Source organism: Ambystoma mexicanum, chromosome 4p (assembly GCF_040938575.1).
Source record: "Ambystoma mexicanum isolate Mex_15411 chromosome 4p, UKY_AmexF1_1, whole genome shotgun sequence".
In the NCBI taxonomy this organism is placed as follows: Eukaryota; Metazoa; Chordata; class Amphibia; order Caudata; family Ambystomatidae; genus Ambystoma; species Ambystoma mexicanum.
Window position 1 is genome coordinate 625,262,604 of NC_090927.1, and position 17,653 is coordinate 625,280,256.

The following is a 17,653-nucleotide window of genomic DNA, read 5'->3' on the forward strand; positions in this document are numbered from 1 at the left end:
GAACTCCGAAAAGCTAGGGAGAGTGGAATTTCAGAGGAAGGCAGAAAAATCATAACACCAACTTCAATAATAACAACGACTTTAGCCTGGTGGGGTAGGGGGGGATACACTATGTGCCATGCACCTGTGGAGTTTCATTTACACGTTCTTGGTCGGTTCCCTCTCAGGGACTATATACCCCAGTGGGCGCTACCTTTCATCGGGTCGGGGAATCCATCCTCTAAATAGCACTTAAAATAGACATACGCGGGACTAGAGCTCGGCCGCACAACAATTACGGTACCCATTTTCTTCGCACGTTCTCGGCAGCCTTCTTCAGTCGTTCATTCTTCCTGTCTGTTGCTAAGCTCGCTCGACCTGCCAACTAAACCCAAAACAACGAAGGGCTGGAGCGCTACTGCTACAATACCACCAGACGGAGCAACCTCGTTACGTTAGCAATGCACGCCCGCTTCATAGGAATTAGGGGGATAGGCATTCTATTGGAGTCCGGCCATTCGTTGTGGTAACGCATGCGCAGTCACTCTCTTGCCCTCACACGTTGTGTCGCGCACGCTCGAACTTCCTGGCCGCCACACGGTAAACAGTAGGGTCACGTGACACGGCCTTGCTGTGGGCTTCATACTGCTGATGGCTGCACAGAGCAGGCGCTGGGGGCGGTGGGCAGAGCGCGCAGTGGCGGCCCGGTGGATGACAGAATGATCGAGGCGGGGACCGAGTACAGCGCCTTTTAGGAGCAGTGACAGGTGAGTTGCTTTATCCCTACGGCTCTGTTTTCTATATCCAGTGACTAGCTGCTGAGGCCTGAACCCGGGCTCATGCCTCGGGTTACGTACTCATGTCACTGCAGAGTCTCCCGTAAGACATGTCACGCCCGCTCTTCGGATCAATGAGAGCCCTGCCCCACATTTTCATGGCCGGACAGCCATTCATGGGCCGGATAAGTATTCATGTTTCCCACTGGACCACGTGTGAAGCTGGTTACTGCGCGCTGTGAACCCCTTCCGCCCCCACCGCGGGTACAAGTTGGGCCGCTCTTGGTGCTGACGGCATTGAGCTCAATTTCAGCACACGGACTAACGTCAGTTTTGCAACCGGACTACTTAATCGTACTTTCTCTCAGCGCCCTCTGTTGTCAGTGCAGAAGCATTTTGTGCCCATCGGACACTGGGTCTGCTAATCCTGAGCTTCTCAGCTGTCCAGCATTACAGTCTGCGCATAATCCTGAACTTGTTGACTATATTGTCCGGCTACATTGATCTCCCGACACACCCACATTGAGCGGCTGCACGTTTTGTTTGAGTTTTCTAATTGTCGGTTGGTTGTAAGTCAGAGCTACACCTTGCATGCATACCAGTGATTTGCTAGACCTATAAAAGTGTACCGTACTTAACCAATTGGACAGTTAACAGTCATTCACAAACGTGAAACTCATCGTATGTTCCGCTAACCTTTAAACGAGGTGATACTTACTGCATTAGTGTTAGCAGGGTTTCACTACCGATGGCATGGCTCGAACGCCTCCCATTATTTTTTGCATAGGCTTGTTAGTGCCATTTCCGAAGCGGACCAATCATATGTGCAACTTCACCCTGCTCTTACTGCATAGATATTAAGGTGCCCATCACTGATTATGCCCAACGGATGCCTAGTTTCAACCGTTTGAAATAGTCTACATCCGCCCATCTCAAACAGTGTACTATAGTAAGTCCCATCATACATGTTGTGGCATCGTAAATATTATCAACCAGTAATACTGTTCATTGTTAAAAAAAGCATAATTAAGGTTGTACCCAGAGAGATATTTGAATCAGGGATGTAACGCATTCAGTAGTGTGAATGTCCTCAATTAGTAATGTGTAATGGAAAGATGCCCATTTAGAATACTGGGCCTTTGAGCAATGCACACCTGAATATTGGGCTAGACCATGTCCACAGAATACGGTCCCATGCAATGGGGTGTCAGAATATTGTGCACTAGAATTAAGCAACATTCTTACTATCGGCTGAAATAAAGATATTTTTATCATAGTACTTGCCACATGAATCTTAGCAATTCGTGTTATCAATACTTGCCCATAATTTTGCTAATGATGGCACCTAGATTTATTATCTGAAATCTCTTCATAGTATCACCCAGATTCAGTCGGTGTTCTCTACCCTTGGTAATAAACAGGCAATCAAAACTCTGCTCATGATAATAGCCAGGTGCATTCAGACCTCCACTAGAGAAATTATACGTTTAGAAGAACTAATACTATAGAGCACAGGGTTCGAAATAGCTGGGAGCTATTGAACTCCCGCGTCTACCCATGGAGAGCCTTGTTAGCTTAACATCAACAGTGCCAAGAGCTACATTTGGCTCCCCATGCCAACTGGTGCCATAGAAATATACGTACATGGTATTATCTTTGAGCGTTTGAAGAATGTGAAGGATAAGGAAAAATCTAGGACACATTTTAAATAATATGGGTCATACATTATAGACAAAAAGTTAAATCGTGCATCTCATGTGGAAGCTAGATTTGCATGCGCTGTGTATTTGTTCCGGTTTCCCCATCTGCTCCAGTGTTCGAAATTAACATTTGATGAGCTGGAGCTAAAACCCGTTTCTGCCTCATGGCTGACCTCTGACACCCAGGAGCTGTTTTTTTAGCTCCTGCTCCTCGAATCTTCATTTCTAACCCTGAAGCTTACTTTTAGTTTTGGCCATTAGGTGGTGCTAAAGTGCCACCTATAAGCCAAAAGTAGTGCAGCTAGGGAGAAATGAGGAGGGGAACAAATCGTGTATGTAGGTGCTGTTTGGTTATTTATCCATCCATTGACTTCGCATGGCTATGCAAATCCCCATGGTCGTTCCCACCCACTTCCTGCTCCTACCTGCCCAAAACCTTGGATCTGTTGAGCTAGCTTTATGAAGCCTCACCATCAAACGTTGTGCTCCAAGTGTCTGCCTGTGTGTTATTAAAGCAGTCTTCTCAATCGGATTTATTGGTCACCGGAAAAAATGTGGAGAAGGGGGATGTTGGGAAGTTCGGATTGTTGGAGGTGTGTACATGAATCCGGTACGTTGGAGCACATGCTGTGGGTTGGTGCGGTTGTTTTGGAGTGAGGTTGGTCGAGTGTGTGATGGAGTGATTGAGGGGTTGCCTGCCTTGGATTTTAATATGGTGATTCTGGGAAGTGATGAGTTATTGGACGACCTTACTCAATGTCAAAAGAAATGGTTGTTTAGGGGGACCATGATGGGCAAGAAGATAATTTTGCGCAACTGGAAAACCACTTTGACTTTGAACATTGGATCATGGATGAATGAAATGCACAATTTGGCAGACATGGAAAGGGTGATGTACAGGAGGGAGGGGAAGATTGGTTTGTTTGAAAAAATCTGGGGAAAGTTTCTCTCGCTGTACTAATTTGCTAAAGTGTTTTTTGGGGCGGGTGGGAGTGGGGGGGGGTTGTACATAGTTGGGTTATTGAATGTTTCTTAAATTGTGTTTTTCTTTTGATCCATATGAATATGTTTATTGTATACTGTTTATACTTATGGTTAACTTGTAAATAAAGGTCACAAAAAAAAATCAAAGCAGTCTTCCGAGAGTTCATGACTTAATTGGAGCTGTAGACACACTACTTGTGTAATAAAAATGTCTTAACCCGGTCTGCCTTCAGCCACTCGATTTTATAAGCACTATGCATGTCATTCACAGAAGTCAAGTTAAAAACAAGCATTAGCAAAGCCAACACTTTTGGCTTGTGTATAGCCAGGCACTACTATTATATGCCCAGGTACTTGCACCATCTTGCAGCTGCTGCCATAAATGATCAGTTAATACCACTACGGCAGTGCCAGGCAAATGCATTGCCAATGCTAGTTTTCCTTGACATAAAGTACACGTGATCATGTTAGAAGCATATTTCAAATTAGTTTTGATCAGTGATAGGGAATGTCTGTTGTAGGCAGAGTCATGGCAGGGAATACCATGTTTTCAAAACTGAAATGACTGTTTTGTGCTGTGATATACCAAATATATTTGAATACCAGGAGTGGATGGGACCGTCAGTTAGATGTCAGGCGTGGGAGGAGGAGATATTGTTACATGCTCTATATGTGTACCATGCACAAGCAAGGGGGTCCTGGGGGTGTCTCTCTAACGGCCTATATCCCGGGTTAGAGTCTCAACCAGAGTCTTTAGCTCACCATCCGTTCACAGAAGAGGAATTTCCACCACAATGAGGTCTTTGTCCGCCCAAGGACAGTCCAGCACCGACATGCCAAGCAATTCTCTTCTGAACAAGAGTACCAACAGCAACCACAGACACGTGCTATATGTGTACCATACCATTATGCTCAATACCTTCTTAAGAGCAACGGCAGGTAGTTCAAACCCCATTGACATTCTAAGAGTAAAAGATAATCATTGGTGTTATGCTACTGAAAGTAATGCAACCCTACTGGCAGGGCCAGTGACTTTTAAATTTGAAGTATAGTTTTCATACTGGAAGTGCCAATGCTCTCCATCATAGTATTGCAATCCTGTTGACAAGTGCTAGTGCCTAATTTAAAGTAAAGAGCCATACACCTTTGCAAGAAAGGTCGGTACTGTCCTATCAAAACAGAGCCCAACTGAAAACGAATACTTTCTTATTAAATCTATTACAATCACACTAGTGTGAGCACTGTCTTACTGATGGTATAGCAGCCATGCGGACAAGTTGTGTGCAGTCCCATTTAAAGGTTTATCAGCAATGCAATAAATGTTGCACCTATTAAAGTATAAGAGCACTAGCACTGCTAGGAATGTATCTGCTTGCATATTAAAAGAATAGCATCTCCGACAGGAAGTGATGCCCTGTCAAGTGTATTAGCTCTTATGTAAATGCAGGTGTTGCTCCATTAAAACTATCATTTTAGTCCGCTGAAGAGCCAATACAACTATATTAATGGCCATAGAAAAGCAATATAAACTGGAGTATATTCCAAAATGAAACATAACATCCCTACAGAAAAGTGTGACTACAGACCCATTCAAAATATACCAACCATGAAGAAATGCTATATAAATAGTATTGAAATGTGGGAGCTGCAGATTAAAAACTGATCCAGAATGAATAAGTTGTTTTTAACTTGTTGAAATGTGCTTCCTAATAGACGTCGAAAACATATGTGGCACGGGTAGCGACAGCCACATGAAAGGTGCATCTTACTTATGACTAGCTCAGATGCAGCCTTTAAATACATTGGGCCTTGTTCAAATACAGCGGTGCAGGGGAAACTGCAGTAATGACGTATTAGCTCTGTTACCGCTGCCTTACCGGCCTGCTGTACTACAACTTTGGTGTTGAGGTGGAGGAAAATCCGCCAGCAAAATGCTAGAGGAAGTTCCACTGCCGTAACGCCAAAATCGGCAAAATCAGTGGACTTGCCGTCGGTGGTATTTCAGCAGAAATACCCATGAAGTCCTATGAACTCCATATATGAGGACTGTCACCGCCATAGCACCACTTGTAATCCAGTAGTAATTCCGCCGGACCAAGTGGCAGTAACTGCAATTCTGTTTGGTGGTTCTGGCGCATTTACCATCGGAATACCGCCAAACTTGTAATGAGGCCCAGTTATCCTGTATGAAAAGATTTCTAAACTAGTCCGTACCTCTAAAAGGCCAGTATCGGAAGCGGGGAGGTAATGAAAGGTTCCACATTAAGAGCAATATGGATTAAATATCCCACCATGATGCAACAGTTTTGCACTGCTCACTAGTGGTTTCATATCTACACAAAAGGGGAAGGAGGAAGCTGAGACATACATTTTGCCCATTCAGTCCGTAAGTGCTTTAAGACTGACAACAAATGCGGGTGCTATGCCATCAAAAGTAGAGCAGTTGTGAGAAGTACAGGCACCTTCCCATTGTGAAGTATGAAAGAACCCATGATCAGTAAATGTATGGACCTGCCCATATTGGTCAGCTTAAGGTTGACTGCCATTTTAGCTACCCAATCAAGTATGTTGGAGAGCATCATAGCTAAGAAGCATTATTCCCATCTTCAGGCCTTTCTGCTGCTTCATCTCATCCCACCCACTTTAATACTTGGGGACATGATGCAGAGAGTTTTGCTGGCTATATGGGACAGCACCCTTATGGTTGCCAACTTGTGGGATTGCTGTCTTCTGTTATTCCGTCATTCCTCAGGCGCTTTGTAATAAGGCAGACTTAACACCCTGCTATTCTGTCTGTTGGAAGCTGCAGCTGTTCATTTGATGGTTGACCCCTTGCTGGCTTGAGGATTCCAGTCTTCTTTATCCAGCATAGTGTGTTGGATTCTACAAGATCAATTGGCATTGCCCCACAATATTTGTACGTGCTAGGAATAAGGTGCCATCACAGCATTTATCAGGGAAAGACTTGGTAAATGCTCCATGTGATTAACAGCTCATCAGAATGGAATAAGCTTCCTGCTGAGCTGAGGTCAGCTGTTTTATTTTAATTTGAGGAAAAGCCTTCAACATATCACTTCCACTGCCTAATTTAGGATTTCTCCTGCTGCCGTCTTATGGTTCTTGCCTCTGTTGACACTGGTACTTATCTACTGAGTAGGTTGTTTCCTGGTGACCATTTCATATCGAGTGTCGCAGATGGTCGCAAGAACGCACCAACTTTCGAAGATAGTTAAAGTTTTTTTTATTGTTTTTGCATAAAAGGGGCTTTTTAGGGAATAGCCCCTCTCCCAACTACAGATGTGCTCCCTTGCTAACCCAGGCATCCCTTAACCGCTGGATGGTCGCAAGAGTTCGGTAAACTCTATCATCTAAATTCTGTCTGATCTGAGTGTGAATGCCTTAGGTTAAGGCAGAACGCCTTATCTACCTAAGGCTCCCACTGGGAACACGTGGCCCATACCCTAAATTCACAAAATATGGTACAGCGTAAGGTTTTGTGCCTTCAGGCACTGGGACCCACTGCCTCTGATCCTTCATGCTCTCTTGTTCCTCTCCCTTCAAGTCAGTCTTTCTTTCTTTCTTTCTTTCTTTCTTTCTTTCTTTCTTTCTTTCTTTCTTTCTTTCTTTCTTTCTTTCTTTCTTTCTTTCTTTCTTTCTTTCTTTCTTTCTTTCTTTCTTTCTTTCTTTCTTTCTTTCTTTCTTTCTTTCTTTCTTTCTTTCTTTCTTTCTTTCTTTCTTTCTTTCTTTCTTTCTTTCTTTCTTTCTTTCTTTCTTTCTTTCTTTCTTTCTTTCTTTCTTTCTTTCTTTCTTTCTTTCTTTCTTTCTTTCTTTCTTTCTTTCTTTCTTTCTTTCTTTCTTTCTTTCTTTCTTTCTTTCTTTTCTCCTCTACTACTCCCCCTCTACACCACTGCTACCCTTCACACAACTTTAAAAAAAAATGTAAAACTTTATTTACTTAGTTATTCAAGCAGTTATATTGGATGCAGGTTGCACTCCACACACAATACATATATCAATATATTATATAATGGTTCATTTCATTCCATTCATTGGCCTCCACAAAAATTAAACCAATCCGTTTTCATACATTGTCACACTACGCTTTGCTTAGGTATTCTTGCAGGGGGGCCCCATATATTTTTAGGTCTACTGGTTGCACAGATAGTTACAATATATCCCTTCTCCCTCTAGTTTACATATGTAAGCTCTTTTAGCCATTCCAACTTTGATCGTGCCTCCTTGGATTTCCATTTCAACACAATACATTTTTTCACAATCATGCAGCTTATATTAAGCAGTCTACGCTTTTTGGTTGAGACTTTACCTATGTCTCCCAGCAGGTATTTGAGGGGATGTAATACCAGCGGTATTCCAGTCATGAGGTGTAGTATTCCCGCTATCTCTTGCCAGAATTGTGATATTTTTGGGCATGTCCAAAACATATGAATTGAGTTTGCACCCTCGCTCCCGCACTTTGTGCATTCACCTTCAACATCCGGACAGAAGCGAGCCACCCTGGCAGGGATATAATGTAATTGGTTTAGGACCTTAAATTGAATTAGGCGCAGGCGTGCATTGAGCGCAACTTCTTTCGTTAGAAGACAATATCTGTGCCATTTGGTGTCTGTCTATAGTAAAAGCTTTTTCCACATTTGGACTTTTTCGGTGTTTCTCACAGGATGCACGGTCTGTATCCCTATAATTTCGTCAGCAATCCCGTTTGTGTGTCTTTCTGTACCACTATCTCCATGCATTTGCATGTTTCGGGTTCAAGAGGGAACGACGGCCATTTCCTACGTGCTGCAGCTCTGATACGGTAATATTGTAGCAATTTAATGGGGTTATTACCTAATTTTTCAGAAAACTCCTCCTGTGTCACAAACCTCCCTTCGGGAAATAGGTCTCCGAATGTCAATTGTTTCCCTGGGGTCCTAAGACTTCTGTATGTCGTGGTTGTATGTGGGAGGCAGACCGGGGCAGCGCCAGAGCCCAATTTTACTACTATACGGTATTGATATTGCCAGGTACCTGAAGATTCTGGTCCATGCATTATTGTTTAACGCACCAGATCGAATGTGCGCAGAGTAGAAACACAGCTGAGAAGCTACAGGGCGAGCGCCAGTCTCGTTCCTTTAAAGGAGTTGCTGTAGTTACCGATCACGTGATTATGAACGTATCACTTGATCGGAAAGTCATGCTAGTTGCGCGTCCCTAGTTTCCATGGCAATAGCCATCGGGAATGCGGCCTGATTCGCCAACAAAGCAGCCTTTTGAGGTGCCAGGAAGCTTACTGTGATGGTGGGCATCTCGGGCCGTAGGACGATCCCCGGCGCCTCTGATTGACACTGTGTTGTCGTGAGCAGGCCTCCTGAGCATTGTGATTCTGGGAACGGGTAGTGGGGTGGAATGTGTGACAGTCATGTGTGGTAGAAGCCTATTTGCAAGTACTTTCACGAAAATCTTGGCATCAACGTTAATCGGAGACAAAGGACAATAAGACGCAACTTTGTTTGGTGGTTTACATGGTTTCAGGAGTACTGATATTACGGCCTCGGTAAGTGTGGATGGGCGTCACCTCTCTCTCAATGATCCCTCCCAGACCATGAGCAAGCATGGAGCTAGTGTTTTGGTGTATGTATTGTATAGTTCTATGACTAATCCATCGGGCCCGGGGGCTCTACTCGATGAGAGTGAAGCAATGGCTTCCTCAATGTCATCCGTGGTGTCAAGTTTACCAGGGGGGGGGAAGTATGGTAGTGCCATACCGCCCAGATAAAGGCCACCTCTTCCTTGGTGCAGGTGTCTGCATTTGCATACAGTGTCTTGTAATATCGCATAAATTCCTCATTGATTGCTTCATTGGGTGTGAGTAACCCTCCCGTCACACCTTCCATCCCAGTGATGGGCTTCACACCTCTCTTCTTTAATTATATTGGCCAGCAGTCATCCCGGGCGGTCTTCCTCGCCGTATCTCTGAGCTTGCACAGGTTTGGTCATGTATTGTACTTTGCGATCAGCTATTGTTTGGATTTTCGATAGGTAATTCTTAATTGCCTCCAGTATTGTCTTATTGGTGGTGTTGCGGAAGTTTGTTATTCTCAGACGGTCGGTTGAGGGGGAGCAACAGCGATCTTGTGGTTAGATGGCCAGGTGAGGGGCAGCCACCGCTGCAAGGGCTCCTATCGCGTTCAACTCGGGGCCGGCCAGCTCACCCACAGTCCGTTGGTATCCATGGGGCAGCCAAGACTAGAATGGTCATCCGTCCTGCTGAAGTCCGTTGGGAGCTCCCTCTGTCTTGTATCCGCTCAGGGCGATTTTATAGAATTACGGCTCCTGCTTTTCCAGGTGGCGTCGCCGCAGCCCCAGGTCCCTTTTTCACAGATGTCTGTGCTGGCGCCAGTCAGGCTGCGGCACCGCAGTATATGTGAACAGTCATTTATCACTCTCCAGTTTGTTGATCCGGACCAGACTTGGCATGGGGTTTGTATTAAAGCGTTGTCTCTCTCCGGAGGTGGGTATATGCTCAAAGTTCCGACATTAAGAGGATGTTTCTTCCAGGATTTTGCTGGGGCCGGATCTCTCACTTAGACCATCATTCCCTCTGGTTGCTGAACAGCGCCCCTCAATCCAGACTACTACTATTTGCTCCACTCACATCTCTCCCCCCCCCCTCAGTCATCCCTTTTTTTTTACTCCCCTTTCACTTGCTCTCACACATAGGTAGCCCTCTCCCGCCAGCCACTACCTCACCTCGCACACTACTTCAATAATTCTGCTCCCCACTCTGTCCTTCCAGCTGGTCACCTGGCCTCGCTAGAACAACCCAATCCTTTCTGCTTCCTGTCCTCTTTTTTTTTTTTCCCCTCCATTGGCAATTTTTATTTGCTTGTTCCTTGGGCCATCCATTGTGTCTGTCCTTTTCGCAGGGAGGTTTTGTAATTGGTTAAAGGTCATAAAGGGGTCTTAATCCCAGCCCCCAGTTCATCTGCAGCACCGCTGATAATAAGTAATGGTGGTCTGCAACAGTGAATATCGTGGTTCTTGTGAGGGCCTTCTGGCAGCTCTAGCATGTTGATTTGGTGAGGGTGCCATTTTGCAGCAATCGCTATCACTGGCCTTCTGCCAACACAGGTTGCTGTCTGCTGGTAAGTGGGTTTTTAAAGGAGTACCTTGGGCTTGCTTTGTTTCCTCGAGAGCAGATTGCATATTACAGTACTTGGTCCATGCAGCTTTGCTGTTTGTTCTACCTCATGTCTGTTCATGGGTAATAGACCAGTACTTGTGTCATACAGCCTGGCACATGGGAAAGGGTTAGAGACTGGGGCCCTCCCAACTCCCGCACCACGCCTCTGGGGTAGAATTGGCTCTGGTGTCAACCCTCGTAGACCTCCTACACCAGGCTGAGAGCGGTCCTACCCCACCTGAGAGTGACAGATATCTGCTCCGGGCACACACCTCTGTCCTTTTACTCTGAGTCCACCCTCTTAATTTCTAACTGCCTGTGTATACTGGGGGGGGGGGGGAGTTAACATTGGCCTGTTTAGGGCCACCTCAATGTTCCTCTAGAAAGGAATATGGTTGGACGGCCAGGAACCATCTCAACTATTCAAGGTTTAATGTCTTTGTTCCAGACCATCCACACCAAGAGGGCATGGTGTGTTATTAGTTGGAATTTTCTCCCAGCTAGGTAGTATCTTTTAAGCTGTGGACAGCTCACTTGATTGCCAGGCACTCGAGTTCTATCACTAGGTAGATATCTCTGGGAAACAGTTTGTATGTAATAAACAGTGTTGGCTTCTCTTCCTCTCCCGCCCCCCCCCCCCCTTTGTGTATTTGGGAAAGGATTGCTCCCAGTCCTACGGAAGGTGCATCAGTCTGCAGTAGAAATTCCTTGGTGAAGTCTTGATTGATTAAGACTGGACTTTTGCAGAGGCAGCTCTTCAGATTTTTGAAAGCCAGTAGGACTGCATGGTCCCTTTGCATGGGGTTGGCATGAGCCTTAGTCCGCTTGACTGTCAAGGGGGCAGCCAACCCGAAGAAGTTGTGAATAAACCTTGTAAGTATCCTACCAGTCCTAAATTAGCGCAAAATACCTTTTTCGTAACAGGCCATTTGGTGTTTTGGACGCCTCCGTTTTGTGGGTTTGGTGCAACACTTGCCAATTTCCCTGTTAGAATCTTAGTTACTTAACCAATAATATGGCTAAGTGGCATTTTGTAGGATTCGCTGTGAAGCCAGCCTTCCTGAGTTGTTCACGGGTGCCATTCAGATGTGTGATGTGGTCTTCCCAGGAGGAACTGCATATCACTATATTGTCCAGGTAGGCCCCAGTTAAACTTGCATAGAAAGTCAAGACTATCCATTAAGGCTTGAAAGGTGACAGGTGCTCCATGAAGGCTGAATGGTAAGACTGTAAATTGGGGTGTCCTTCCGGTGTGGCGAATGCAGTCTACGGTTCTTCCTCTTCATCCAATGGAAGCTGCCAATACCCTTTCCTCAGGTATAAAATAAAGATTAACTAAGTGGTACCAGGTTCTCCAATAGTTCATTTGTTCAGGCATGATGTAGGTGTAGAATTTGAAAATTTTGTTCGAAGTATGCAAAACATCCAAATGTTGTCTGGTTTGGGCACCAAAAAAAATGGGTGCAGAAAATTTGCTGCAAAACCTCTCAATGATGCGCATGTCCAATATCTTTTATTAGTTATTCCCTGTTTTTTTTTCTTGCAATTTGTCTGTAGACTGTAGGGCTTTAACATGATGACATTTTGGAAATGTGTTAGAATTGTATGCAGCACCCCTCTTACTCGTCCAGGTTTTGTGGAGCCCACACGTCGGTGTCTCCTGAGCAACTCGACCAGTTCTTTATAGCATGATGATGGTAGACCGGGTGAGATGGTTTCCCCATAAACATGAGTTGGTAGCACAGTCTCCCTGGTGTTATTCCTGTATAGTACCATGAGTTCAGGGTTGCTGTTTTCTTGCCATGCCTTCAATTTGTTTATATGATATAGCTGAGAGGACTTCCTTCTATCGGCCTGCTGGACTTTGTAGGTTAAGCTAGACACTACCTCTTTGAAGACTATGGTCCATAGCATCTGGAAAGTAGTTTGTTTTGTGTGGTGGACAGCAGGACCATGTCTTTATCCCCACTCGTGCATATTCTGGCGGTTTTACTGTAGGCCTTCCCCTGGTGAACCTGAGACACTTATAGGTTTTTCTTGACCAGCTTCCATACCTTCTCCATATATACCCTGGTGTTTTGAATCATCGAATGCTCGCTGGTCTGCTGACTTTCTGGCCCTTCCCATTATTCCCTCAGGATGTCCAAACACATCTCTATGATTTCTGCCATATTAGAACTCAAAGGGAGGGGGCAACCCCATAGAGGATTGGGGGTATTTCACATTGCAAACCAGGCCCAAGGAATTGGGTCATCCGAATTATTTCTGTTTTCTGCAACCAATCCCATTTGGATGCGCTTAACGGTTTGATTGAAACCTTCCACCGGCCTATTGGTTTGAAGGTGATACATCATCAGATCTTACACTTCTCCAATCAATCTTGAGTTGAAACTGCCTCCTTGGTCTTTGAGGATTTCCTTTGGGAAACCAACTCTGGTGAAGAATGGCATCAGCACCTTGAGGATCGCCTTGGACATGTTGCTCCTTGATATGATAGGTTATTAACGCGCTTAATACCCAGATGTTTCTAAGGGCGGACCTGGGGATCGAACCCGTATTGCTCTGTTGTCTTGCTTGTCTTGCTTCCAAGGCAAGCACCTTGCCCCTGAGCTATCCTCCCGAGACAAGGGGAAGGCGTCCAGGTACTGGGTGGCGTAGTAAAGGGTCACCAAAATATACTTGTTTCCGGTCCTGGAGGATTCCAAAGACCTCGTGATGCCCAGACATATCCGTTGCAACAGGAACTCGATGATGGGGAGGGGTTGGAGAAGGTCTTGTGGCACGTCACCCACTAAGGTCTTTTGGCTGATGGGTCATGTTGCGCAAAACGTATGACCTGGGTGTACACTCCTGACCAGTAGAAGTGGCTTAGTAGCTTCTTCAGTGTCCCAGGTGCTCATCCGTCAGGTTGGAATGTGCCAGTTCCATCACCACTTAACTGCTAAGGGTAATTCTACCATTCAGTCCTTTGTAACCTTTTTTATTGCTACAGATATTCCGACCAAACTGGCACCCTTCCAACATGTAGGCGGTGACAATGCCACCCATGATTTGTGATTTGCTGTTATGGGGTGTGAAAAAATCATTTTGTGTGTTTTTTCAGAATATACCAACAAAATGAGGTAGAAAAAAGAAGGCAATTTCTTTTTTTTCTTGCTTTCTGTAAGGATTGCACATCTGAATTTGCCAACTTCCTAGCTTTCCAGAACTGGTTGACCTAAGTGAACAAAAAAAGAAATTCAAATTTTTACCCAGTACTCCAGATAATATTTGGGAGTATTTTACTCCCTATTATTTAAGTTTGGGAGAAAAATGATTTTTTTATGGAGTAAAAACACAAGTCCAGTTTCCAATGAGAGTATTTTATAAGTGAGCAAAAATATGTTTTAACTGAAACGCAAATGTTTTTGTAATATTTATTTCTTTGAACTCAGTTATTCATGTACATTAAAAGATGCACGTTTGCTTCATGCAATGAGGCAGTTGCGATGGTTTCTTCCTGTGGTGCTACGTGCACTATTGGTCCAAACATATGCATGGAGCTGTGAGGGTGAAAACAGGGGCACAAGATTCTGCTTGTCTTTTTCCTATTTTTTGTTTGAATCATTTTTACTCCCTATTTTTATTTTATGGGTGTATCTGCCAATTTATAGGGAGAAAAAGTGGTCGATGCACCCCTTATCTGTAGAGCGGTTTGTTCCTTCCGTTTTGTAAGAGGTCAATTTCCTTTTAAAAACTTTTTTTTTGTTTTGCTTGACGTGCTTGCACTAAACGGTTGAAAAAGGTAGTAAAGGTATAGGGGAAACATAAAAATGTGTGCATGTCTGGAAAGTAGAAACATTTCCAAGTACCGGAAGGGGTCATTTGCACAGATCAACCAAAAATGGTTTGCCCGTAATGACCATACTTTTGTCAGAAAAGAGAAAAAAGATAGGAAAAACAAAATGCACGGCAAAGGTTTGTCCTTGTAACCTAATGTTGTCCATGCATACTGACGAAAGCAATCCACTGCTGCGTTCCCCTAAGAATGCTGGATAGGAAAACGTGCAGTTTTCGCAGTGTATCTGAGAGCCAGAAGTACCTTGAGCCAAAAACCGATCCATGCTCACCAATATATTTATGATGAATGATTGAAGTCTCGAAATTCCCATTTGAAAATAACAAAAAGCAATACGGTCACCAATGGCAAACATACAATTATTGAAAGTACACAGGCTTGCAATTTCAGGGGTAGGTCATTTGTGTAGGTCACAGAAGAAATGCACATTGCCTAAACCAGCGACTCTATGTGGGGCAGGTTTGGGAAATGAAAGTGATTTGTAACAGATATCTGTAGCAAATGCTAGAAAATCACAAAGTGCTACAAACGATACCCTACCATTCTATGGCCATGGACTAATCTGAATGAAAATAGTACCGCACCTGTGTAGGTGCACCCACCATGCTGAAAGGAGGAAAGTGAAAATGACAGGTACAACAAACGTTAAACAGTGGAAGCACATAATCCACATCGGGTCAAAACACAAGAGAGCGTGAGAAAAAGGTCTCACTCCACGGTTAAAATTAAAAAGTCCTAAAGTCTAGCAAAATAGCTGGGGCTCTCTAAGGTTGAAGGGAATTAGCACAGAAAATTGAATTCTCCCTAACGGAGAGTGTCGGGGGTTTGAGGGCAGAGACATACCCAGAAAGTCATGGAACTGAAGGTGCATAAGAGACAGGACTCCTGCAGACAAGAAAGGATGGGCAATAACTACAGACCGGCAATAAAGGCAGTGAACTGAAAGGTCAAGGAGTAAGACAAACACGTTAGGCACCCACTTTGAGTGTATGCAGAATGGGGGAAGATATTCCCACAGTGTTCGGGGAAACTCTACCCTTCTGAACTGGTTACTATTACAAGGTCTCACTTTGAATGCTCATGGAAAGGAGCAGCAGGAGTTTGATGTCTGTGTCTGGACCCTAAGGCACAAACATGGGAACAATACTTGCAAGACTGAAGCATGTACGGGTCCACCAGGAACTGAGCAGCGACTGCCTACTGAAAAGGGACTTAGCACAATGTTAACAATATGGCAAGAGGTACAATGTTGAAACGTGACAAAGGAAGGGGGCAGAGGTTCTGCTGGGAATCCCAGCAGCCACAATCTATACAAAGAAATTACACGAGCACGATTTGAGAACAAGAACCGTAATCAAAATATCCAGGGAAAGAACAGTAAGTCAAAGTGATAAAGGTTCAAGACGGCGAACAGAAAGAAAGAACATAAGTAAGAAGACGAGAATCCAAGCACAACAGGACACTTGAACTGCAGACTGGAAACTAATCACCAGAATCAAGGAACAGTGGACTGACCTATAGACCATGAACAAGAAATATCTGAACCGCAACTATGGATAAGGATAACTCGGGACTTAACTGCAGCCTGGTAAAAAGGAATACAGGGAACTGTAACTCTGGACTGGAAAAACAAGGACAGAACTGCAGATGGATAACAAGGAACCCTCTGGACTGGAATCTAGGAAGCTAAAGCCAGGTAATAAGGACTATGACCACAGAAAAAGGAACTTCAGGCAGGGAACAAGAGAAGTTGTGGTAGATGGAAAGGTGCTGTAGACAGGGAACAGGGAACTGTAATAGGGGGAGCAGGGCTGCAGGGCAGGGAGCACAGGGTGCTGAAACAGTAGCAGGTTCTGGAAACGTCAGCAAAAGGACACAGCAGAAATCCAAATTTCACAGCACAAGGAGCTGGCTGCAAACTCGATGCAAGACGGCTGTGCTGAGGCAGACTTGTTAGCAGCACCTGGAGCACCTAACCCAGTGCTCCAGGTAAGACTTGAAGGGGGGAGTATTTTACTCCCTATTTTTTAAAGTTGGCAGTAAAAATATTTTTTGGGAAAGTAAGTCTAAGTCAATTTCTTAATGGTAGTATTTTATGAGCGAGTACATATGTATTTTCTTTTTCAACTCTTACAGGTATTCACAAATATTTCACGCATATACAGTCTGCGGTCGCATTGTATGAGTAAGAGACCTGTAATACAGCTTCTCAACAAATTAACATTTATTGTGACATCCCCTTGCCCCTCTTCCCACCTCCCCACCCTTGGACGTGCTCCTGTCCTGGTCATAACTGGCGTGTGCAATCCACAGTGTCTGGTTAATCCTTCTCTCTTGTTGTAACTTTACGTGTGTCAGGGTCGATGGGCTGGCCCCTACTGCTCAAATATATGGATCCACTAGCTCCCAGAATCTGTCTCCGTTGGTGGGATTGGGCCTTGTCTTCTATAGGCCACCCTATCAAGTCTGCAGGTCTTGGACAGTGCGGTGAGCCATTCACTATGAGGTAGCGGTGTTGCCGATTTCCAATGTGATATCAGGAGTTTGCGCACTGTGAATAGAATCAGATTCATAAGCTTGCATGTTAGCGCGTCAGTGTGCCACTCTGTTCCATCGGTGCCCAGGAGCATGACGGTGGGGATAAATGCGATGTCTGCCCCCTCAATGCAAATGAGCCGTTGATGTATTTTGTGCCAGTACGGGCCTAGCTTGGGGCATTACCAAAGCAAGTGTCCCATTGTTCCTATGCCTGAGCATCCCCTCCAGCACAGATTTGAGGGTTGGACCCACATTTTGTGAAGTTTAACTGGGTGTAGTATACTCTGTGTAGGGTTGTATATTGTATCTCTCGGTTTCTGAGGTAGAGGGAGACTTCCGGGATCGCTGTGAAGCATGCATGTATGTCTGGGCCGCTGATGGGTGTCTCTAAGTCCTCTGACCATTGTGTTGCTAGGGCTTGAGTCCGGGTTTTATTGTCTGGTATCGACATGTTGTAGTATATGCAGATTTGTGGGAAAGCTTCCGAGTGCCATTCCATTTCTTTCTTGCATGGCATGGGGGCCTGTAGGCATGACTCTGCTGTTGTGTATTTTAGAATTATTGCCTGGATGGTGTGGTATCGTAGCCAGACCCCCTCCTGTGCCCCAGGATGGTTTGTGCTTCACGGAAAACTATCATCCCGCTATCTTCCATG

At 44.7% G+C, this 17,653-nt stretch overlaps 1 protein-coding gene across 1 annotated transcript in view; it reads left to right on the plus strand.

Annotated features, from left to right (window-relative positions):
• Window positions 1-531: 531 nt before the first annotated feature.
• Window positions 532-17,653, plus strand: part of PHF3 (PHD finger protein 3) — a 909,072-nt gene continuing 891,950 nt past the window's right edge. Inside the window, exon 1 of the mRNA XM_069606191.1 lies at window positions 532-746. The gene's annotated coding sequence lies outside the window, so the exon portion shown is untranslated. The remainder of the gene's footprint in view (window positions 747-17,653) is intronic.